The sequence below is a fragment of the Mastomys coucha genome, unplaced genomic scaffold, assembly GCF_008632895.1.
Source record: "Mastomys coucha isolate ucsf_1 unplaced genomic scaffold, UCSF_Mcou_1 pScaffold21, whole genome shotgun sequence".
Lineage (NCBI taxonomy): Eukaryota > Metazoa > Chordata > Mammalia > Rodentia > Muridae > Mastomys > Mastomys coucha.
The window spans coordinates 169,471,679-169,495,811 of NW_022196904.1; the positions used below are offsets into that span (position 1 = coordinate 169,471,679).

Here is a 24,133-nt window from a genome sequence, read left to right on the forward strand (position 1 = left end):
AATAGAGCAGTAAAGAGAACCAGCCTGAGGAGTCAGGGAGAGCTAGTGTCCAGGGTCCAGGGACCATATAGACCTGAGAGGAGTCCAAGGTCACCTTCCTCATGACACTTCCTCAGATACAAGATGTGTTCTTGCCCTGGGATTGTGAGGTGCATTTTACATTTTTCTAAACCCACCATGACCTTTTTTCTTCCTGACACTAGTTCAAGTGAATCTCTTTTGCTAGACTGAGTTGAAAGATCATACAATGAACAGTTGTATTTGTTTGCTTCCTAGTGGGGCAGCCTGTAACAGCTGCATGCCCAAGCAGTGAGATTACAAGTCGCCAGGCCAGTTAAGATGATCTGATCTTTAACAGGCATGCTATGACTCAGCAGTTTTCTCCCCCCAGACCTCTGCAGAGTCCTGGGAAATCTCAGAAAATTACTTCCCTCTCCACATTCACTTGTACAGTCTCAGGGCACACACAAGCAAGTCATCTAACACCAGGATTTGCTGAAAGACTCACCAAGCCTCTACCTGCCCCAGACGGCTAGATAGTGAGGGACACAGGCCATTAAGCAAAAACTTCTAATTCCCTTCCAATGCTGTCTAGACCTGGGGAGGACATTACAGAGGCACGGGGCAGGATACTTCTAATCAAGGGTGTGGAAAAGAAAGTTATCTCTCAATAGAGAAAGAGGGAATCCATCAAAGTCACGACATATGTGTTGTTCACTATGTGCCATATGTGGTTTTAAGCTATATGCATGTATATCATATATATAAATTTATAGCACACATGTTAATTTAACCCTCACAAGTCTAAATGCCTCTTTGTTCTAAATTAACAAGTGTCTACGATATGTAACTAGTACTGTGGAGCTGAACTTCAAACTCATATTAATAATGAATGTTTGTTTATTGATTATTAGCTACACAGTGCGTAAAGTAGACTGTGGGTATCTGCCCTCACAACCCCATGGCAGTTACTTTTATTTCCAAACTGTAAATATCTTTAGGTTTTGAAATGTGCATTTAGTATGACACAACTTTGTTCACAGGGTCAATGTCAAGAGGACTAAACAGAGCATTTCCAGGCTATTGGGCCATGTTATCATACTCCAGAAAATAATGAGCGGCCTCTGGATTATGTATTATTATCTGCAATGACCTCTACACTTCGGGGAGCAAGGAAAACAAACGGATCATTTCAAGGTTGTACCAGCTGCCAACCGCAATTCCCTCCTTAGGGGGAAATCCACAGGAGGGTTGCTGGGTAACAGGGAGCTTGATTACATGAAATGCTCCCTTTTGATAAAAATCTCTCCGTGAAGATTTTTATTCCCATATTTTAAAAGTTGATTTTGTAATTTCATCAGAAAACATTTATTTAGTTAATCTACCTAGCAAAATGTATCGCTACAGTTACTTATAAAGATCTTGTCACTGGCTGTTCTGTGTTTGCTTTTAATCAGAAAAAATTTGTGTGTGTGTGTGTGTGTGTGTGTGTGTTGTGCAACAATGTGCTGTGTGAAGGTCAGAGGACAACTTTCAGACTCGATTTTACTCTACTCTGCTCAAGGTCTCTCTTGCTTCTCCTCTTTACTGTGTAATACTCTAGACTAGCTGCCTCTGAGCTTTTGGGCAAGTCTCCTGTCTCTACCTTCCATAGCAGCAAAGTGGCAGGATTGCAGCTGGGTGTTAACACACCCAGCTTTTTCATGTGGACTCTGGGCTCCAAACTTAGGTCTTTAGGCTTTCCTGGCAAACATTTTTACTCACCTAACAGTTTCCCTGGTTATATTGTATGTTTTTTGAGACAGGGTCTTGATACATAGCCTAGGCTAGCCCAGAACTCTTGATCCCCCTGCCTCAGATTTCTGAGTGCCGAGGATAGAAAGGAATACTCCCACATCTAGCTGTCCAGTTTGAGTTTGTTACTGCTTTTCTTTCTTCCCTTCCCATGTCCTTCCATTCACATCTGCAGTCCTCTCCGTGATTTTCTGCTTATTCACTTCTGGAGACTTTGTAGTATTTAAGTAAGACCTAGTACACTGGTTTGTGCTCATGGACTTGCAGATAAGCAATGAGTCATATTGATGCCTCTTGTTTCCCTGGATGGCAATTATGCGGTTATCATTGGGGCTCCTCACGCATATGAGGAGAGGAGCCTTCCTTCCCTCCTCACATGTGACAGGACTGTATCTCCCACCTGTCTCAACGACTCCTATAATCACATGACTTGCTTTAGCTACTAAAACATGAGGAACAGTGTGAACGTATTAAGAAGAGCACACATAAATTCTAATAATATTGACATTAATTGCCTTCTTTCTTTCTCTTGTATGTATGCGAGGGTTCTATCTGCATGTGTACCTACATGCCAGAATTACAGAAGCTTGTGAGGCACCATGTGATTGTTGGGAATTGAACTCAGGAACTCTGGAACAGCAGCCATCTCTTAACCACTGAGCCATCTCTCCAGCCATCTTTCCATTTCTTAGTGGAAAGTAACAAGTGGTGATGAAGCTGTAAAGAGATAGATATTCATATACCGCTGGAGGGGACCTAAAGTGATGTAGACACTTTGGGAAACATTTGATTGTTCCTCAATGAATTAAATGTGAAGCTGGGTGTGGTGGTGCATGCCTTTAATCCTAGCAGGCGATCACTGTGAGTGCCAGGCCAGCCCGGGTAGACTGAGACTATGTCTCTAAAAAGGAATCGTCAGGGAGGCCAGCAATTCTGCTCCGGAGTGTACACCTGAAAGAGAAAATAAGCATTCACTTATAAGCAACACAAGTATTCATAGCAGCTCAGCTGCAATAGCCTCGTACAGGAAGACTGTTATCTGTAAGGCAAATAATGGGAAAATAAAATGTATATAAAATGAGATACTGTTTAGCCATAAACAAGAATGAAGTACAGATATATGCCACAACATAAATGAAAGTTGACAGCGTTACACTAGGGAAGAAGTCAGACACAGAAGGACACTAATGTGTAAGTCCATTCATGTGAGTGTTTGGAAGTGGAAAAGCAGATGGCTAGCCATCGGGTGCTAGAGAAGGGGTGGGTGTGACTGCACAATGAAGAGCGTATTTCCATCTGGGGGTATAAAGGTTTTCTGGCTCTACAGAGTGGTGATCGCATTCTATAACTGTGAGCGCAATTAATTCTACTAAGTTATAGTTGCATTTTGTTAAGAACAATTTACTGTGTGTTATAATGTATTAAGTTATACATCTTTTTTTAAAAAAAAAATGTGTGCATGAGCATACAGTTCTTCAGAGTAATCACAGACACGTGTGTTGATAAGTAACATTCATCAGCCAGACCGACACCAGTCTGAACAACACATAAACTTTTCTGCTGAGTCATTCGTCACAGCAGCATGACCTAGCCCATTCCTGCTGTAAATTATTGTATTGGACTTGGTTCACCGAGCCTTTCCTATGCCCCCTTTGGACCAGATAGTGGGAAAACAGAGAATAAGCCTCAAGCTACTTATAAACTAGCAAAGGAAGTAAACATATAAATCAAAAGATGTTCTCTAGTGTAATGGCAGCATAATAGAAGTAGATTATAAGTTATAGTGAAATCACATAATAGAGGAGATTATGAGTTACACAGAGAACACATAATAGAGTAGATTATGTGTTCATTATGGAGGAGACACATAATAGAGGGGAAAGTATATAATAGAGTTGAATTAGGAGTCACACTGGCGTGACAGGCCAAGTCCACACTAAAACCCCAGAGAATCTACCCAAGAAGGCTAAACTTGAGTTTTCAAAAAAAGAAAAAAAAGAAAGAAAAAGAAAAAAGAAAATCCAAAGAAGTGTAAAAATTTTCAGGTAGAAAAAAGGAATCCACTTCAGGTTGGTGGCAGAGCTTGGCCCGTGTGTAACGAGAAAGACTTGCAACATCTCGGTGTGCAGGGGAGATGGCAACCATTCGATAACAGGATACTGGAGATGAGGCCAGAGGGGTTGGCAAGGACCTGGACTGTGGACAAAATCTTGTTACGAGTTCTTCCTAAATCTCTGTTTACTCCATACACGGGAAGTGAATGCATATACAGAATGCTAGGCTCTAGCACACTGTGAAGCTGGGCACAGCATAGTTCATGACAGCAGTTAGAGGATGCCTTTGGGAAAAACTACTATGGGTAATATTGAGCATGATGGCACTGGTCAGGGTTACTATGGCTGTGATGAAACGCCACAATCCAAAGCAACTTGGAAAGAAACAGTTTATTCGGCTTACCTTTCCACACCACTTCATCACTGAAGGAAGTCAAGACAGGACTTCAAGCAGGGCAGGAACCTGGAGGCAGGATTTAGAGGATATGGAAGGGTGCTGCTTGTTGGCTTGCTCTTCATAGCTTGCTCAACTTGCTTGCTTTCTTCTTCTTCTTCTTCTTCTTCTTTTTTTTTTTTTTTTCGACACAGGGTTTCTCTGTGTAGCCCTGGCTGTCCTGGAACTCACTCTGTAGACCAGGCTGGCCTCAAACTCAAAAATCCACCTGCCTCTGCCTCCCAAGTGCTGGGATTAAAGGCATGTACCACCACCGCCCGGCCAGCCTGTCTTCTTAGAGAACCCAGAACCACCAGCCCAGAGGTGGCACCGGCCAGCCTGCCTTCTTAGAGAACCCAGAACCACCAGCCCAGAGGTGGCACGGCCAGCCTGCCTTCTTAGAGAACCCAGAACCACCAGCCCAGAGGTGGCACCGGCCAGCCTGCCTTCTTAGAGAACCCAGAATCACCAGCCCAGAGGTGGTATGGCCAGCCTGCCTTCTTAGAGAACCCAGAACCACCAGCCCAGAGGTGGCACCGGCCAGCCTGCCTTCTTAGAGAACCCAGAACCACCAGCTCAGAGGTGGCACCATTCACGATGAGCTGAGCCTTTCCCCATTATTGATTAAGAAAATACCCTACAGGACTTTCTACAGACTAATCTTATGGAGACATTTTCTCAGTTGTGGTTCTTCTCAGAGGGCTATAGCTTGTGTCAGGTTTACAGAACAATAGCCAGCATTGTACTTAAGCTAAGAAGCAGGATAATCAGATTCCATAATAAAGAGGAACCATATTCAAAGGCATAGTTAAGAAGTCAAAGCAGTATGAAAAACGAGTGTCAAATCAGAAAGATCTGGACATGTAGGAGGAAGAAGGGTTTAAAATGGCTCCTGGCCAGAGTGGTTGATAGGGCTAGGGATGGCCTGGCTTCCTACTATTATAAGCCTATTGATTGGCTCTGCTGGTATATTTGATAGATACTTAAAATCGAGGTACTCACATATGATTACTAGGAGGGGACTGCATAGAATTAACAATGTAGGGGTTGTGGGCTGATAGAGGAGATAATTAAAGCCTGAGAGACAGAAGTAAGAAATTAAAAGCACTGAGGGCATTTAAGGGGAACGAACAGGAAGGAAGGCCTCTGGGAAATAGCATTGACATTTCTTTGATGCCTAAAGGGATCTTGTCACCTGACTGAACACTGGGAGTCTTTGAAAGAGTGACTCTTTAATCTGTCTAAAGGCTCCAGGATGGCACCTCTGAGAGTTCCAGAAGAGCGGTCCCTGGTACAGGCTCACATTTTTTGTTAAAATTGAATGCTTAAAAGATTATACTATTTATGTAATTTTAACAAACCTCTAGTTATCTCAAACATTAAAGCACATTGTCATTATTTATTTATCTTCCTGCCCTTCTAACTGGGCTGTGCAATCCTTAAATGTTGTTTTATAAACAAACAAACAAACAAACAAAAAACCCAAGCCACTCAATTTTACCAAAAAAGACTCAGGAGACAGATTCTGGGGTGAAAACCTTTTAGCTGAGAGAGTCAGAGAAAGCTCCCAGCTGACCTTCCTACTTCACTGGCATCCCAGAAGGGTTTTCTTATATTCCGTCTCTGTTGGCTGGTTACTTGCTCCACCTCTTGACCTAGGGTTGACTTTATTTAGCTCCTGGGTTAAGGATGTGTGCTAGGGCTGAGCCACACCACAACAAGGTTTTTCCAGTTCACAATCTTAGGGTTCACAATGTGATCAAATTTTCCAATATCTTGCAATACTTAGAGGCCTCTAGTCTTCATTTCTGGCTTGGTTTTGACACATAGTGACACACAGGTGACATGTTTGTGGGTAAACATGTGAGTTTTAGAGACTGTGATAGCCATTTTGAGAACTCAAGCTCAGTCTTTTTTTACCTTTTTATTTATTTTAATTTTTTTAAAAGATTTATTCATTTTATAAATGTGAGTACAGTGTTGCTATCTTCAGACACACCAGTAGAGGGCATTGAATCCCATTACAGATGGCTGTGAGCCACCATGTAATTGCTGGGAATTAAACTCAGGACCTCTGGAAGAGCAATCAGTTCTTTTAACCATTGAGCCATCTCGCCAGCCATGGACCAGTCTTTCCAAGGTTTTGTAATATATATATATACATATGTATATATGTAATATATATATATATGTATATATATATATATATTACACACACATACATGTATATATACATATGTGTATATATATACATGTGTGTATATATATACATGTATGTATATATGTGTGTGCAATGTATATATACACATATATCTATATATATGTGTGCATATATATGTATATATATACATATGTGTGTATATATATAGTATATGTATATATACATACACACACACATATATATTATACTGGCTGGTTTTGAGTGTCAACTTACAGAGAGAAAGGAGCCTCCTTTGAGGAAATGCTTTCATGAGATCCAGCTGTAAGGCATTTTCTCAATTAGTGATCAAGGGCCCATTGTGGGTGGTGCCATCCCTGGGTTGGTAGTCCTGGGTTCTATAAGAAAGCAAGCTGAGCAAGCCAGGGGAAGCAAGCAAGTAAGTAACATCCCTCCATGGCCTCTGCATCAGCTCCTGCTTCCTGACCTGCTTGAGTTCCAGTCCTGACTTCCTCTGGTGATCAATAGCAATGTGGAAGTGTAAGCTGAATAAACCCTTTCCTCCCCAACTTGCCTCTTGGTCATGATGCTTGTGCAAGAATAGAAACCCTGACTAAGACATATATAATTCTAACTATGGCAGTGTCCTTCATACTAGTCATCATTAATGATGATGTATGAACTATGCTAGAATATAGTATCATATAGCACATGGGATGAATCAAACAGAACCCAGTTACATAGACAAATCCCACAAATATCGGTGGAAGAAGTCACATAAAAGCATGCTCTTTTAATCCATTTTGTGCTGCCATTACAGAAAACTCAAGACTGGATGCCTTTTTTTTTTTTTGGTTTTTCAAGACAGGGTTTCTCTGTATAGCCCTGGCTGTCCTGGAACTCACTCTGTAGACCAGGCTGGCCTCGAACTCAGAAATCCGCCTGCCTTTGCCTCCCAAGTGCTAGGATTAAAGGCGTGCGCCACCACCGCCCGGCCCTGGATGCCTTTTTGAAGAATAGAATTTGTTTTATAGTTCTGAAGGTCCCTAAGGTCCAAGGTCAAAGGGAGGGATGTCTTGCTGCCTCACCCCATGACAGAAGGCAGAAGGACAGGAGGGCACATGAGTTGGAGGCACGGGGGATGGCAACTAACTCCTGTTTCCTAGGAACCTATTCCTGCAGTGACTAATGCACTCCAGGTTAATGGCATTAACCTACTTAGAGCTGGTCAACTGCAGACCAGCTCATTTCTTAAAGGTCCCATCTCTCAATGCTGCAACATTAAGGATTACATTTCCAATTGTTGGGGTTCAGGAAATTGCCACACCAACAACATGTACACCAATCTCAGTTAAGCAAGAGAAACTTATTGAACGCACACCATAATACTGGACGTCCAGGTCCACAAGAAGGAAAAACCTACTTATGGCACTAGTCTGTTCTCAGGGTAGGCTTTTTATAGAGAAAACCAGAGTCAGCAGTTTAAAGGGCAAGGAGGAGAGCAGTCGGCTTACAAGTCGAAGTATTATCAGCTAACCTTTAAGCTGATTGATCCTGAATAAGGTAAGGGTAGTGGTGGATGGGTGGTGAGCAGGGGAATTTCAGAACACTCAGATAACAGAGCATGAGTATTCTTACAATCATAACACTTATTGGCTTATTAATAGTATTCTTCAGTGTTAAACCACAAAAACCACAGTGAGCTCATACATGGATGCAGGAAGGGCTGTCCTGTGGTTAGCTCTGACTCAGGATATTTTAGGCATAACAGTTCATTCATATCGACCTTTGATTTGTTGGGTCTACATAAAGCTTTGTGGAATATCTTAAGATTAGCAAACCTCCTACTGCACATTCGGAGCATAGAGAATAAAACAGGGTGTGTGGTCAGCATGTCCTTGAACCAAGTCACTTCTCTGTGTCAGTGACTGGCAGGCATGTTACAGCAACAATATGAAATAGCTGGCAGGCATGGAACAAAATGGCTACAGCTATGGGGGTTGGGGATCAGGCCAATACACAATATGAACTTCTGAGAGCACACTCAATACATAGCGAATGAAAACTACATAAAACACTTGAAGTTTAGATAAGCAGATAAGTATAGTTTAGAAGTCTGGAGAGCTTGTCTTTGGAGGGTTAGGGTAGAGAGATCCATGGGGTGGACATCTTGAGAACTAGTCTCTCTTCCTTTCTTTCTTTTAAGATTTATTTATTTATTTTATGTATATGAGTACACCATTGTTCTCTTCAGACACACCAGAAGAGGGCATCAGATCCCATGGCAGATGGTTGTGAGCCACCATGTGGTTGCTGGGATTTGAACTCAGGACCTCTGGAAGAGCAGTCAATGCTCTTAACCGCTGAGCCATCTCTCCAGCCTCTATTCTCTGTTTCTTGATCTAGGTCATGTTGACATGAGCATGCTCAGTATGTGAGCTTTCTTTGAGCTGTACATTTCCGTGGTTTGTTTTTGTTTGTTTGTTTTTAACTGAAATATTCATAGCACATCATACTATGTGATATGTAGAAGCATTAAGGGAAAATTTTGACAGGAGTGTGGCATTACAGCAGTAGTTGAAGCTACACTATCAAATAATGGATTTCAGAAGGCGTTGGAGATGCGGTTGATTCACAGGCTAAAGGCCCAATATTTCCTGGGTGGATGGTGTATCTTGGTGGCCCATACTTGGCTGACAATATAGCGGATAGATAAATAAACGGAATCAAGAAACCGTTGATAGGGGCTGGCGAGATGGCTCAGAGGGTAAGAGCACTGACTGCTCTTCCGAAGGTCCTGAGTTCAGATCCCAGCAACCATATGGTGGCTCACAGCCACCCATAATGAGATCGGACACCGTCTTCTGGTGTGTCTGAAGACAGCTGCAGTAAATTTTGGGGCTGGAGCGAGCAGGGCCGGCAGAGGTTCTGAGTTCAACAGCAGCCACACACATGATGGCTCACGGACATCTGCACAGCTACAGTGTATTCATACACATAAAATAAATAAAATAAATCCTTTAAAAAAAGAAACCGTTGATAAATGACTTATATATAATTATGGATTTTGTTAATATCATTATAAAATTGTTTTTCTTCATTTCATAGCATTCTACCCCAAAAAGGGTGAGGTTTCTCAGAGATACGGCAACCCTACTGCAAACCAAAGAGTATCACTGTTGTAGCAATAGCTGGCAAAGGGTGCTGACAGCTCAGTGATCTCAGAGTTAAAACCGAAAGATCAGGTGAAAGAAATTGCTCTAATGAGGCGCTCTCAGAAGCCAGCAATCTGGCTAATTAAATGCTCTGCCTGAGAGGCTGGGTGAAATTGTTCAGCCCACCCACTGAGGTGTCCAAAGTCTTGAATTCTAATCCTATCTCTGCTCCTCCCTTTTAGTGTGACTGTAAGCAACTCAGTTGACATCTCTAAGCTTTATTTTTCCCATCTTTAAGTTGAAGATAAAACACACACTTTAAAGAAAAAGAGCACTTGCATTTGGTGTTCGTAACGCTTGCATCTGGTGTTCGTAACGAATCCTCTCCTCTTCTTAGCAGCTAAATAGTTTTCCTCTTCTATTTTATATATAAGAAAACAGGAGCGGGGGAGGGGGAGGCTCAGATGGGGGGGTCATCACTCTCCTGAAGCCACAGGGCTGGTAAGTGGGACAGACAAACGGGGAATCCAGAGCCTTGCTTTTAACAATTACTGAACTGCTGAATTGCCTGGTCAAGTTCCCCGGGGGGTCAGTGAGCCGATGCACCTAATTGTGCGTGGCATATTTGGAACATTTCATAAATGTTAATAATTAAAAGGAGAGCGGAGTGGAACCCAGATATCTAACCATAACAAATCTGAGGTTAACAGGGATCGTCTCTGGGCATGCCCAGTCTCCAAGCATGGACAAGTTCTCAGAGGAAGGTAAAGGTTCCCGGGGTGTTAGGAATAATTTATGTAGGAGCCAGGGTTCTCAGTTCTCAAGGCTCTAGGGAACAGATTGGAGAGAGAGAAGACCTACAAAGGAACAAGCAATAAAGTCTGCAGGGTGCCCTCTGTCCCGGAGACTGCAGGGGATGCAGCCCTCTGACTCATTGCTGAAGACATGGAGGCCAGAAGAGCTAGGAGAATCAGCTAGAGCTCTCCAGCCACACATATCCCCCCCTTCCACCCCCCCCCCCGAAACCCCGGTCTCCCAGGCCAGTTTGTCAAACTGGGAGCAGATCCCGGTCTGGATCCCGGAATCTGCATGATAGCAGGCAATACCGAGGCCAGTGCTTGCACACCTCTACCCTCTCTCTTCCCATCCTTGAGAGGTCGGGCCCTGTCTCTTTCCTTTCCCACTTTGTCTCTGTTGTCTAGTGTAAACACTTAGATGTTAGTCGGATCTGCTACATTTTTAAAAATGGGATGAAGACAAAAACATCAAGGACTAGAAAGGAAAACCTGACATAAATATTTCAGATGGAACACAGGACTTCAAAGAAACTTCTAAAGTCTTCTAAGGGCTGTACACTCTGTCTCCAGAGAGTAAACTGTAGAAACCCGAGTTCACATTTTTTACTACTGGTAATATTTAGCTACAAAACACTGACAGGCTCGGAAGGCACCGAACCAGGCTTTCTCTCCCCTCTTAGCCTTTCTGTCTTTGGTGCTCAGGCTGCTGCTCAAGTCAGGCTCATCTACAGCCAAGTCTCTCCACTCCCTCACAGCTGACTTTCACACAGGTCCCAGGTTAATATACTCCCCTCAGTCCCATTTGTCACCCAGCAATCAGAGGCAGCCTGGCTCCCAGCACTGTATGAAAGATCTATCAATCACATGGCATAGACCTTCTCTCCTTCTTCTGAGAAGGGACATTATCACCCCACTAGGCCATGTGGGCCTGAACTCTCTTCAGAGTCCCCATCAGGTCTGTCTGTCTGTTTAGAGTGTTAATTACCCTCTGAATAAATCTTGTTCAAAGGACAGTCTGTCTCAGTGTCTCCTAAACCCAGGATGTTTTTCTCTTCTTCTCTGTAGTTAGGAGCCAGAACTGAAGAGTGGTCAAGGTTGGCACTAAGGATCATCTAGCTCATGTGTCTTGGTGGGAATGTAGACCCAAGTTAACTGCAACTATGGCTCTAGGTTCCTGTGGAGCCTTTTGCTGATGTTTGCCTTGTATTAGTTTGAGATAGAGTCTCCCGGGATAGCCCAGGGTGCTCTGTGATCCCCCATCTTCCTGCCTCAGATTCTTTCATATGGGAATTGCAAGTGTGTGGCCCCTGCCTGGCTACACTGCTGGTTTATTAGCAGCCTCCTATATATTCTCAAAAGGGTTTTCTCTGGGAATTTTTATCCTTTTAAGGATGGTTGGTTAGGGGTGGTGAGATGGCTCAGCGGTTAAGAGCACTGACTGCTCTTCTGAAGGTCCTGAGTTCAAATCCCAGCAACCACATAGTGGTACACAACCATCCATAATGAGATCTGATGACCTCTTCTGGTGTGTCTGAAGACAGCTACAGTGTACTTACATATAATAAATAATAATTCTTTAAACAAAAAAAAGGATGGTTGGTGTGTGGGGTGGGGTGGAAATGTAGCTTAGTTGGTAGAGTTCTTGATGCTTGACTAATATGCAAAAAGCTCTGAGTTTGATTCCTAGCACTGCATAAACCAAGAGTAGGTAGAGGGAAAAGAACCAGAAGTTCTTGGCTACACAGAGACCTCATAGGACAACCTAAGCTATATGAGACCCTGTCTCAAAAATTACTCATTAAGTAATTACAAAGCTAAAAAGCGGGCATTCCCATAATGGTTCCAATTTTCACCATTTTGAATTCAGAGCTCGGTGGTATTTATTTACATCACCACTTCTGTCTATATACAGAACTCTCATCTACCTAAACTGAAGCCATACCTACTAAGCATTGTCCCCCATTCCTTCCCCACCCCACGCCCTGGCAACCATAATTATATTTCCTATCACTATGAATCTGATTATGTTAGACCCCCTCTAACAAATGAAACCATGCACTTTTGTCCCTTGTGTTTGATTTATTTCATTTGCATAAAATTATTAAGATTTATCCACGTTGTAACTTTGGTCAAAAATTTCCTTTTGAATGTTGAATAATATCCTATTTTATGGGGTATATCATATTTGCTTTATCTATCAGTGGAGATTTGAGTTGTATTCACTGCCACGGACCGGGTTCGTGGCAGGGACCCCAATTTCCACGAGATGAGAATTCTGGTCAGGTGGGCAATAAGTCGGCGGATGACAAACAGACTTGAGACACAAGGGTGTGTTGAATCTGAATGTATTTGTGCAAGGTGAGAATCAGGCTTAAATACCATACAGCAAACAGGGCAGATGTCAAGAGTCATGTAGGCAGGTGACCGCACATCAAGGTCAGTAGGGTCTGCTAGCTAGGTGTGAAACAGGAGGAAGAGGAGTGAAACTCTCCTTATTGAGGTATTTTGATATTCCTAGGCTAATTCTCTGGTTCTGCTGGAGGCAATGACCAGGAGATTTCAACCTAGCATTTCATGCTAGTTCTCTGGTTCTAGCCTGGGGCAGGCAGTGGGGAGTTCCGACCTGACCTAACACTTCTAGCTAATGTCCTTGAGTGGAAGCCCTTCGATTACTCTCTAGTATGTAAAACATTAAACTAGGATAGTTGGAAACATTGTGTCGGCCAGGAGACAATGCCCAATCTTAAACATTTACAAATCATTTCTTGGGGTACCTTTATGCCTAATTATGAGGCCGTGTTGACGATTGGAAAAACTAATCTGGAACACGTCTGAGTTAGGGGATACCAGCGACTGTCTGAAATCCAGGAGGCACAGAACCCCTTTTGGGGTCTTTTTGCCTCTTATCCTTTATCAGGATTTTATCCCCGATATTTTGAATGTGACTGGAGTAGACGAGTGTGCGTAGCAATTCACCTCTTGTCTTTGTTAATGATGCGTCTGTGAACCAGGGTACAAACAACATACAAATAGGAACGTTCAGGTCCCTGCTTAGTGGAATTTCTGAAGCATGTGGTGACTCTTCAGTGTAATTTTTTTGATAAGCTACACTTAGAATCTTCTTTGCTTCTTACATTCCCAGAGCTGGCTACCTATTTGAGCGATATATTTTTGCCTTTCAAGTACATTAGTGTCCATTCATCCTAAGTGGCCTCTCAATTTTGCCCGTCCCTTCTTTAGTGGAACAAGGTTATTTCAAAACATGATCTTAATGTTCCACTCCACTAAGTTTTTTCAAAACAGAAACATTAGGGCTTCACTCTTTGGAACAAATTGCTGTTTCCCAAGTCCTGGTGAATATTTATACTTAAATTGATAAGAGTCTATACTTGCATGTGGAGTGTAGGGGAAACAGTCTTTGAAGTCAATATTACGATGCTAGTTTGGTCTGGTGCCATTAAGCTGTTTGGGGGCATGCCTGTAGTCCCAGCTACTCAGGAAGCAGATGGGGGATGTCTACTTGGGTAGGTGAGTTTCAGACCAGTCTGGACAACATAGTGAGATTACTACCAGTCTTTTTGGGTCATACCTTGGGCAGGCAACAAGCCAGGTTTAGATACCTTTACTCAAGCCAGTTAAGAGCCAAATTTAAAAAAAAAAAAAAACAAAAAACAGTAAAAGGATATTTATTCAATGTAGCCACTTAGGAAAGAAGGACAAAGAAATCCAGCCAAGCCGGGAGGTGGTGGCGCACGCCTTTAATCCCAGCACTTGGGAGGCAGAGGCAGGCGGATTTCTGAGTTCGAGGCCAGCCTGGTCTACAGAGTGAGTTCCAGGACAGCCAGGGCTATACAGAGAAACCCTGTCTTGAAAAAACAAACAAACAAACAAACAAACAAAAAAGAAATCCAGCCACTTCTAAGTCCATCTTCAGGCTCCTGCATGAGTACACATTTAAAAAAAAAAAAAGCAGTCTAGCCAAGGTGTGATTCCTCAACCTGCTACCCACAGCTTCAACTCTCTGGCAAGGCTGATAATTTCTAAGAAAATTTCCAAGAGAAAGTTCCTCCTCCCTCCCCACCAAGAGTGTCAACCTTTTCTCCCTGAAAATCCTAATTTCTTGGGGTTCATTGTTTGAATAATAAGGTAGCCAAAGGGAGGGGCACAAACATTTCTTTAGATTGTATTCATGCTTGTAAGGCAGGCTGGATTTCGAGGCTCAGTTGAATAAATGAGTTTAATATCAGCCTGGGTGACAGAGTGAGACCTTGTTCCCCTACAAACAAAAAGCAAACGAAGCTCTCAGTCTGCTGTGCGGTGGACAACACGTTAAAAAGCACAAGGCTCTTAATGTACACCCATCCCAGCTGGGAAGGCTTGAATGCCAACAGTAACGGGAAACCAAGAGTCTAACTCTTGCAGTAATGCTGCGACTGGACTGTAAAGAGCTTGGATTTCCGGTTGTTGATGGGAAGAGGCACCGTCCCTCCATTCTCCTCCTCCTCCTTCTTACTTAGGCTCTGGATGTCACCTTCTTTGCTTACTGGCATCAAAGGGAGAGCTCCTGTTTGCCCTGGAAGATGAACTCCTTCCCTGAGCAACAGTTTCCCAAATAGTTAATGGATCCTGTCCACATCCAAGTCCACCCTTCCTTGCTGCTTCTCCTACCTGGGATCAGAACAGCCACTGAATTATTGTGGTGGATCTGAGCTGATCTCCACCCACCCTTCTTCAGACTATAGGGAATGGGGATCCACTTCTCACCAGCTCAGCGGCTTTGCCCCCAAAGCCCTGGAATAATAAAGCTCAATGGAGAATTTTAACCAGTCCACACCTCTCCTGGGTGGATAGGCAGAGAGCCAGGCTCACGTGAATTGGTGGCCTTTTATCTGCATGGCTCTTGTTTGTTGAGCTAACACAGGAGAATGAATGGATATGATTGATACTATTCACATAGCAAGGTCAACAGTGAAGAGGAAGACAGTTACAGAGAACAAACAGTAAGCCTGAAATCATCTCAACAGCCCTTAGCCACTCCAGTCAGTACCAGTGTGGTACCCATTTTCTTCTCTTACAATTGTCTCTTTTCAAGGATGCTATTGTAAATGTGGTGAGCAGAGTCCTTTCCCAAAGCACCAAGCTTTTTTTTCTTCCGCTTCTCACTTCCCAATCACCATCTCCACCTCTACACTGCAAGATTCCTTTTAGCTTTGCTACATCAAGATCCCGGAATGCAACACGGAACTGCACTTGCCTCTCTGGATGCTCGGAGAAAGCTTCTTCATGCTGACGTCATAACCGGATATTCGGACTCTTAGGTTGCGTTCACCTCTAAGCTCTGCGGAGTGGCTCCATGAATACAAACACCTGCTAAAGTTCGTGCTGAGTGAAATCACTGGATCCTATGGTAACTGTAGACTTGGTCTGAAGAGCCTTGCTTCTCTGTGCTGAATCCTGCACCCCAACCCCTCCGGATGCAGGGGTTCCATCTTCTTCCTGAAAGAGCAGGAGGCCTCGCTTTGATCAGCCGCCCTCAACATCCCTTCTTGCAGCTTTCTACGGCAGCAAACCCAAAAATGTTAACTCCATGCTTATTGTATAAAGATCTTTATCAAGCTTATGAGTGTGAAAGGGATGAATTCATAGTAGCTGCTTAAAGACAGTATTTTCCCTCTCAACTAGTGATTTCCACTCTGCTACCCATGGTCCAGCCTGCCTTTTGTTTTCTGATAGCCACACCTCATTTCAGGGGATTTGAATGAACAATTGTGTGTGGATAGATAACCATACAGTAAGTAATAATTAGCTTTTTTTTCCTTAATGAGTGAGCGCTGGCAAAGGTTTATTAAAGGAAAGCTTTCTTTTCCCCCCAAGTCTGTGTTCCAGCCTATTTCTAGTAACATCAGAATCGACTGGGTCAATGAGAGCCAATGTGCATACTCTGCAGTGTTTTCCTCACACTGTGACCAACTCAATATTTTTACCTCCAATAATGGACACCGGTTTTAACCAACATGGTGTAGTATTTTACTTCAGATTTCCGCAAAGCTGGCAGCTGTTGGCAAGGATAACCAATTTCAGTATCTATTTGTATCCCAGTACATACTTTCCACTTCTTATACCAAGATGGAGCCTAGGGTTGATCGACTCCAGAGACTTTCTCCATCTTCTTTGTGGCCACCATCTTCCTGGCTTAAGTGTAGGATGACTGTCCCCCCAGCCCCCAACCAAGAGCAACCACCAAGATACAAAGCGAGTAAGAAAGGCTAAGTAGCTCTTAAAACCTGTTTATTCTGTTTTTCAGCAGAGATTAACATTCCTAACACGTTTGCCCCCTATCACCCATACTTTTCTTACATTATCATTCAGATGCTTATGTAAAAACATCTCAAACTTATCAGTCAATTTATAGTTACTATTCCTATTAAATCGTGATCCATCCAAATCCTAATTCTCATGAACTTTTAACATATTCAACATTTATTGTTTAATCTAAGACTGGGAAACAGTACTTCATTTAAAAGGATAAGCTACAGGCTGGAGAGGTGGCTCAGGGATTAAGAGCACTGACAGCTCTTCCGAAGGTCCTGATTTCAAATCCAGCAACCACATGGTGGCTCACAACTGTCCATAATGGGATCTGACGCCCTCTTCTGGAGTGTCTGAAGACAGCTACAGTGTACTTACATATAATAAATAAATAAATCTTTAAAAAAAAGGATAAGCTACATCAGTTTAATTATATATGACATTATTTATGCAATTTAATAAAGTTATGATAAATAATATAACCATAAACTAGTGTTCCCAACTTGGGATGTGCATGGGGAAGACACTACAAGAAGACACAAGAGATTGCCTTGCCATAAGAAACCTTCTCCAGAAGTGAAAAAATAAAAGACAATTTACTGTACATGTTTTATTTACCGTTTTGTACACTTCTTTAGTATGAGTGGGACTCATTTCCTACTTGAGCCTTTTGTAGTGAAAGCCAAACAGCTTTACCAATACAGAGTGTTAAAGTCCAGCACAAAGATACAAAGGCAAGACAGTTAGGAGTGTAATGACTTGCCTGGCGATGGTGGCGCACACCTTTAATCCCAGCACTTGGGAGGCAGAGGCAGTCAGATTTCTGCGAGGCCAGCCTGGTCTACAGAATAAGTTCCAGGACAGCTAAGGCTACACAGAGAAATCCTGTCTCGAAAAGACAAAACAAAACAAACAAACAAAAAAATAAAATAAAAAAAGGAGTGTAATGACAGTGTTCCATTTTATTGCTCACAGACAGGTTTAGGAAGTCACACAGACAGACAGATCATTGACTTCAGTGAGGTAGATACATTATCTATGTCCTTAAAAAAAGTACCAAGGAATGCACAAGTTTAATGTTTATGCACCTTTCTGTCATTCTCCTGGATCCTTCACCAATGTTCCCGAAGGAAAAAACAAAAGCAAAATAAACAAGAAACTGAAATCAAAAATCACTTAGGGATGCAAAGTCAAATCTAGTAAAACCATGAGGCCAGCAAGGGAATGTTGTGAAAAGAAGGGAAAATGGCTAGACAAGTGAACTCACCCTACTCTCCCACCTGCAAAATCCACTCCAGCGTGGAGTGGAGCATCAACCGATCGTTTCCTGCTAACGTAATAGAAATGCAAGTTGTTGTCGAATACCGCGGAAAGACAAATGTGTGTGTCATTGTAATTCTAACGAGCTGTTACAGAGCAGGGCAGGAACACATCTGCAGGTTCAGAGGATGAAGTGTATCAGAATGCATTGATTGAAATAGTGGACTCTAGCAAAACAAATTAAAATATAAAAACGGAACGAATGCAGAAGTACAAAGCATAAGCGAATGAGACTTCCCTTACGTCTTAGCAACGTTTAGATGGGATCAACGTCAGTGCAGTCCACTCTGCTTCAATGAGGCTTTGGTTTAGACCCCAATCTCAAGGAGTGCTTGATGCATCTCCTGCAAGAACACTCAAAAAGAAGATGGCTTATTACACAACGAACCTATTTTTAGAGGTGAGTCTGCAGTGGACTGATAGCCGATCATCCAGCTCTTTGGAGAGAGTCCTAGTCTTTCCTGTACACCCTCCATATGTGCATGACTGCTTCCCCGTGTTAATGCTCAGGAGTCCACACTGCTATCTTACCATCTTAGCTCTAACATTGACCATGGACGGCATTGCATACGTCATCACTGTTGCCATCAAAAGATTCCCCAATAAGGCACACAAATGTCCCTAGCCAGAAGCGATTGAGGTCACACCATCTCTGCTATTCAATGTAATTAGCCATTGCCTTCTCCATTTGTTTTTCTCATCTTCTCACATAACCCAGTATCATGCTTAAAATAAGTTAAGTAGTAGTCACCGCCAGGCATTAAATGATTAGGCAACTAGATGTGGTTGTATCGAGCCCCAAAGTCTTCCACTGTATCAAAATTACAGATCAGTCAAAGGTTTGTTAGGTTTTACTTTTATCATTTAGACAAAGAACAGCGTGCCCACCTGTGCTACAGAGGATGGTTAATATAGTGCTCTGGGTTAGCAATCTCCTGATTAGATTCTGTTCCTTCCTCTTCCATGGGTGGTGGTTGGGAGATTGCGAGAGGGTGTACTTGCTGGTTTTGTGTGTCAACTTGACACAAGCTGGAGTTATCATAGAGAAAGAAGCCTCTCTTGAGGAAATGCCTCCATAAGATCCAGCTGGAAGGCATTTTCTCAATTACTGACCAAGGGGGTGGGGGGCAGCCCATTGTGAGTAGTGCCATCTCTGGGCTGGTAGTCTTGGATTCTATAAGAAAGCAGGCTGGGCAAGCCGGGGGAAGCAATCCAGTAAGCAGCATCCCTCCATGACCTCTGCCTCACTTCCTGCCTCCAAGTTCCTGCCCTGTGTGAGTTCTGCCCTGACTTCCTTTGGTGATGAGCAGCAATGTGAAAGTATAAGCTGAATAAACCCTTTTCTCTCCAACTTGCTTCTTGGTCATGATGTTTTGTGCAGGAATACAAACCCTGACTAAGACATAGGGTGACCCTTTGAGCAAATGTTCTGTTGGTATAGGATCCAGTATCTATATTTTTACCTATACTATCTATATCTAACTATAACTATATATTTCTTTTTCTGTCTCTTGTTAATTCCTATTCCAAAAGCATGACCCAGCAGATGATAAGACTCATCTGGACAAATTTATTCAGGTCATAAGGAAAACAGACATTGAGCTGGGCAGTGGTGGCTCATTTCTTTAATCCTAGCACTTGGGAGGCAGAGGCAGGCAGATTTCTGAGTGGAGGCCAGCCTGGTTTACAGAGTGAGTTCCAGAACAGCCAGGGCTATACAGAGAAACCCTGTCTCCAAAAAATAAAAAAAGAAAAAGAAAAGAAGACAGATGTTTTCAGCCAGTTGTCACTGGACTCAACAGGAGTCTCTTGTCTGATGTAAACCAATGGGTTCAGTTTCATAAAGAAACAATGGTTTTGTATAGACTATTATTATCTCATGATATAAAAATATCTGTAATAAAAATGACTGTGATGCTCATTCATGGAGAGGATAGAGAGGACCCTCTGTCTATCCAACAGTAACTCTAACATTGTAGTTTTAACAGGGATTTATTGGTGACCTGTTATTGGATGTTGTAAACATCTGTTGGATAATGTTTTACTATGTATGTATTTACTGCTTCTTTGTGTCTGTGACACATAATTATTCAAAAAGTTCAGTTGAGATTGTGACTTCAGGCACTCTATGAAGACTGTCTTGTGTTTTCTAGAAGGCTTACCTGGAAACATCCAAAGCCTCACCTCATGGTTTAACAGTATGTACCCAGGCAATATCATATTAAGTTGTTGCATTATCCTATGTGCACAGCTTTCTTTCATACAGGATGTATTGCCCGAAGACAGACAACTGCTATCTGCTTCTTAAGATCAGCTGTGCCTGCTTACAAATGATGACCACATCTGGGCTTGCTGACTACTGCTGTTCCTTCATAGAGGGATGGATGTGTAAGGAGAGGCAATGGTCCTCACCTGAGTACCCAGCCCCTCTCCCGGCCAGTTATATGCAATTCTGCCCTAATTACTTGTGGCCTCATGGTATTGGGAAGGAGCTCGAGTACACACGCTGGGAAAGACTGGGAGCAGGGGTCTCCATTTATGCAGCTACGGCAACCTGTTAAAGCATACTGGGTAAAGACTGCCCAATATGGCTGCTTTTCAGTGCCCAACTGCCACGCACACTTTGCATGACGGCGGTATTTGAGGCGTAAACTTCAAGGAAAGTCAGTCTTCTGCCTCCGCATTGTCGCCTGGCACCCCAAACTCAGAGGTAGCCCAGATATGTCCTCGTACTTGTGTGCTAGGAGCTCACCAAGATATCATGTCTTAACAGCTAGAAAAAGAAAATTCGGACATTGCTCCCTGACCTTCACCAATGTTCCAAGGTCCTAGTTAAACCCTGGCTTGGAATGTTAAGCCATCCAAACTAATTGCCTCCAACGTGATGGGTAGGGCACTGAAGCTCACAGAATGAGAGATTTATCCCAGGACAAGGTCAAGTAAAATCCTCATTCTCTGTCATGTACTACAGCTGAACCACTCCTAGGAATTAGCAAGAGACTGTCTCTACTTCCTAGGAATTAGCAACAGACTGTCTCTACTTCCCCAAAAGATTAGCATAGTGGGCGTTTTACCTAGGATGGGCGGGACCTTAATTTGAGTGTGTGTGTGTGAGAGAGAGCATTGAGCATTCTAGGTTCAGCAGTCTGCATTCAACATTCGGACTCGCTCGCACTCAGACTAGAACCAGAACTTAGGTGGACTAGGGCTTAGATTCATGCAGTCCATAGCCCCCCAGGCCCAGAGAGCTTGGGCCCGGGGGGTGCAGCACCAGTCGAGATTCAAGAGATTGAACATTCAAGATTCGAACATTCAACATTGAAGATTCGAGATTCGAGCCTCTACCCTCCTGCCCGGTCCATGCAGCCCGAGCGTACTCAGAGCCCGGGGGTGCTGCACCAGTCCAGAGGAGATGGCTGCTGTTTTAGACCTAGTGTGTTTTAGGTGGCCTCAGATGTACTCAACTACTGAGCTGCCAGATTTTTCATTTCTCTCTTTTGCAATGATTGTAAAAGCCTCATGTCATTTTTAAGAAATACATTCAGGTAGAACACTTCTTTGTGTAGTGTCTGTTTGACAAAGCCGAATCCCGTGCACACCTGGCCAGAACCTATCGTCCCGCGGGACAAGGGACTTCGCAAGAAACCCCAGTCCGTGGCATCCAACACCCCTGTCAGTAACCTCGACTCATGCAGAATAAGCCCAATAAACTCATTGATTCTCTAGGGCGAAGTTTGATGAAATTGAACTTTAGTTTGTCCTTGTGAGCTTATGATAAAAGGAGAGACATTACCCCTCCCCTTTCAGGAAGAAAATTCTCGCATTAGGAAATTCATTTGTTAGTGTCAATATGTCTCGAGGTATTGAGAAAGAAAATCAGTAAATAGAGTAACATGTTAGAAGCACATATACATGGAAACTGTTTTCATAAAAAGGGATTTATTGCATATGAGGGTTAGGATGGTTGGCTGTTTCCATAATGGGAAAGAAGGCCGGAAATCACTTGGCAGTTATGGAGATTTGAGTGAGTCACTTAAGGTACAGGAAGGATGAGACTTAGAGATGGTGTATATGGTATTAAAGTTCCTAATGGCAATGATCAGCAATTATAAGGACCAGCTAAAATGAATGTCTAATCAAAGTTTATTTTTTAATTATTTTAATGCCTTGATACTAAAGTATCTGCAGGGAGTTTAATAACCTCCATAGTTGGAGGTTATTCTAATGTGATCTTTGATCTGGGTTTTAGGTGATCTAGGGCTACCTCTTTAGTGATAGAAAAGAGCAATGAAGGCCTCTAAGGGGAAACCCCTGGTCAAGAGAACAGAATCTCTGGCCTGGGTGTAGACATAACATTCCAGTGGGGCCCTGCCAATCTCCCGGCCAAGGAGCCAGCCATTGTAAGCAGGCCCACCTTAAATCATGCTAATGAAATATATGGGATCATTAATTTTTGTTCCAGAGAACTAGTCTCACTATTGATATTTCTTACTCCAAGATAGGAGAGGAAAAGAGCAGGCATTGTTTGTTTGTTTGTTTGTTTGTTTTGAGACGGGGTTTCTCTGTGTAGCTCTGGCTGTCCTGGAACTCACTATGTAGACCAGGATGGCTTAGACTCAGAGATCCACCTGCCTCTGCCTCCCAAGTGCTGGGATTAAAGGCATGTGCCACCACCGATCTGCAAAAGCCAACACTGCAATGAGTTTGAAAAAGTGTATTTTTTTTTTAAAAGGAGGGATTTCTAAGAAATATTAACTATGAGTCTTTTCTATAAAATACTTAAGAAATGTGTTTAGGAGAAGGAATCATCATCCTTTTATCTCACCCACTTTGTAAAGTCTTTATGCAAATGTTTTCATCCTTCCCACCACCCATTAAAATGTTTGTTTACACAAAATCCAGGCATTGCACGACCAAAGATCTGCGTCTGCTTTCCCCTTTTTCTTTCATTTCCTGAAGGCTAGTTCTTAAAAGACTGGCTTTAAAATAAGACTGTGAAGTCCAGGGCTAGAGGACGGCTCAACGGTTAAGAGCACCGACTGCTCTTCTGAAGGTCCTGAGTTCAAATCCCAGCAACTACATGGTGGCTCACAACCATCGGTAATGGGATCTGACGTCCTCTTCTGGTGAGTCTGAAGACAGCTACAATGTACTTACATATAATTAATTAATTAACTCTTAAAAAAAAAAAAAGACTGTGAGGTCCGACCCCAGCCAATGGGGAAAAAAGACGCAGTCCTGTCTGAGGTGGAATGAAAAATATATGCATTTTCTGTCTCTACGTGTTCCATCTTCCGGGTACACCCTCATCAAAAGTAAAATTTACTCTGCCTAGGCCCTTCAGTTGGAGTAGTGGGTAGTGGTCTCTTTCTTTGCCATCAGGAACCTAACCTATAACAGAACTGGGGCAGCTACATGTCTCAGTTTGCTGAGACAGCCCCCTTTGCCCTGCAATTTTGGTTTGGTTGGTTGGTTTTGGTTTTTTGGAGACAGTGTTTCTCTGTGCTGCCCTGGCTTTCCTGGAATTCCCTCTCTAGACCAGGCTTGCCTTGAAATCACAAAGATCCGCCTGTCTCAATCTTCCACCAACCCAGCTGCCCTGCATTTTTTTTTGGGGGGGGGAGGGAGTTGGTTGGTTTGTGTGTGTGTGTGTGTGTTTGTTGTTGTTGTTTTGTTTTTGGTTTTGTTTTTTCAAGACAGGGTTTCTCTGTTTAGCCCTGGCTGTCCTGGAACTCACTCTGTAGACCAGGCTGGCCTCGAACTCAGAAATCTGCCTGCCTCTGCCTCCTCAAGTGCTGGCATTAAAGGCATGCACCACCAACGCCCGGCTACTCTGCATTTTAAAAGAGAGCTCCTTTTCAATCTTATGTTTCAATCTTCATGTTTCTACCTTAAATTCTTGGTCAGGTGGGTGTGTTTAAAAACTAACATAATGCTTAGAAGTCCTGGGGGCATCACAGAGGTGCAACGCAGTCACCCAGACACCCAGTCCCTTTTAATTTAATTTAATTCATGTATTTATTTAGAGAGGGCGTCTTACTATGCAGCCTTAGCTGGCTTTGAACTCACAGATCCACTTGCCTCTGTCCCTAAGTGCTGGAAGTAAGGGCGTG

General features: G+C 43.0%; 1 pseudogene; it reads right to left on the bottom strand.

The window, feature by feature from the left end:
- Nucleotides 1-18,376: 18,376 nt before the first annotated feature.
- On the bottom strand, nt 18,377-20,649 carry LOC116101452 (annotated as a pseudogene).
- Between the last annotated feature and the right edge of the window lie 3,484 nt (nt 20,650-24,133).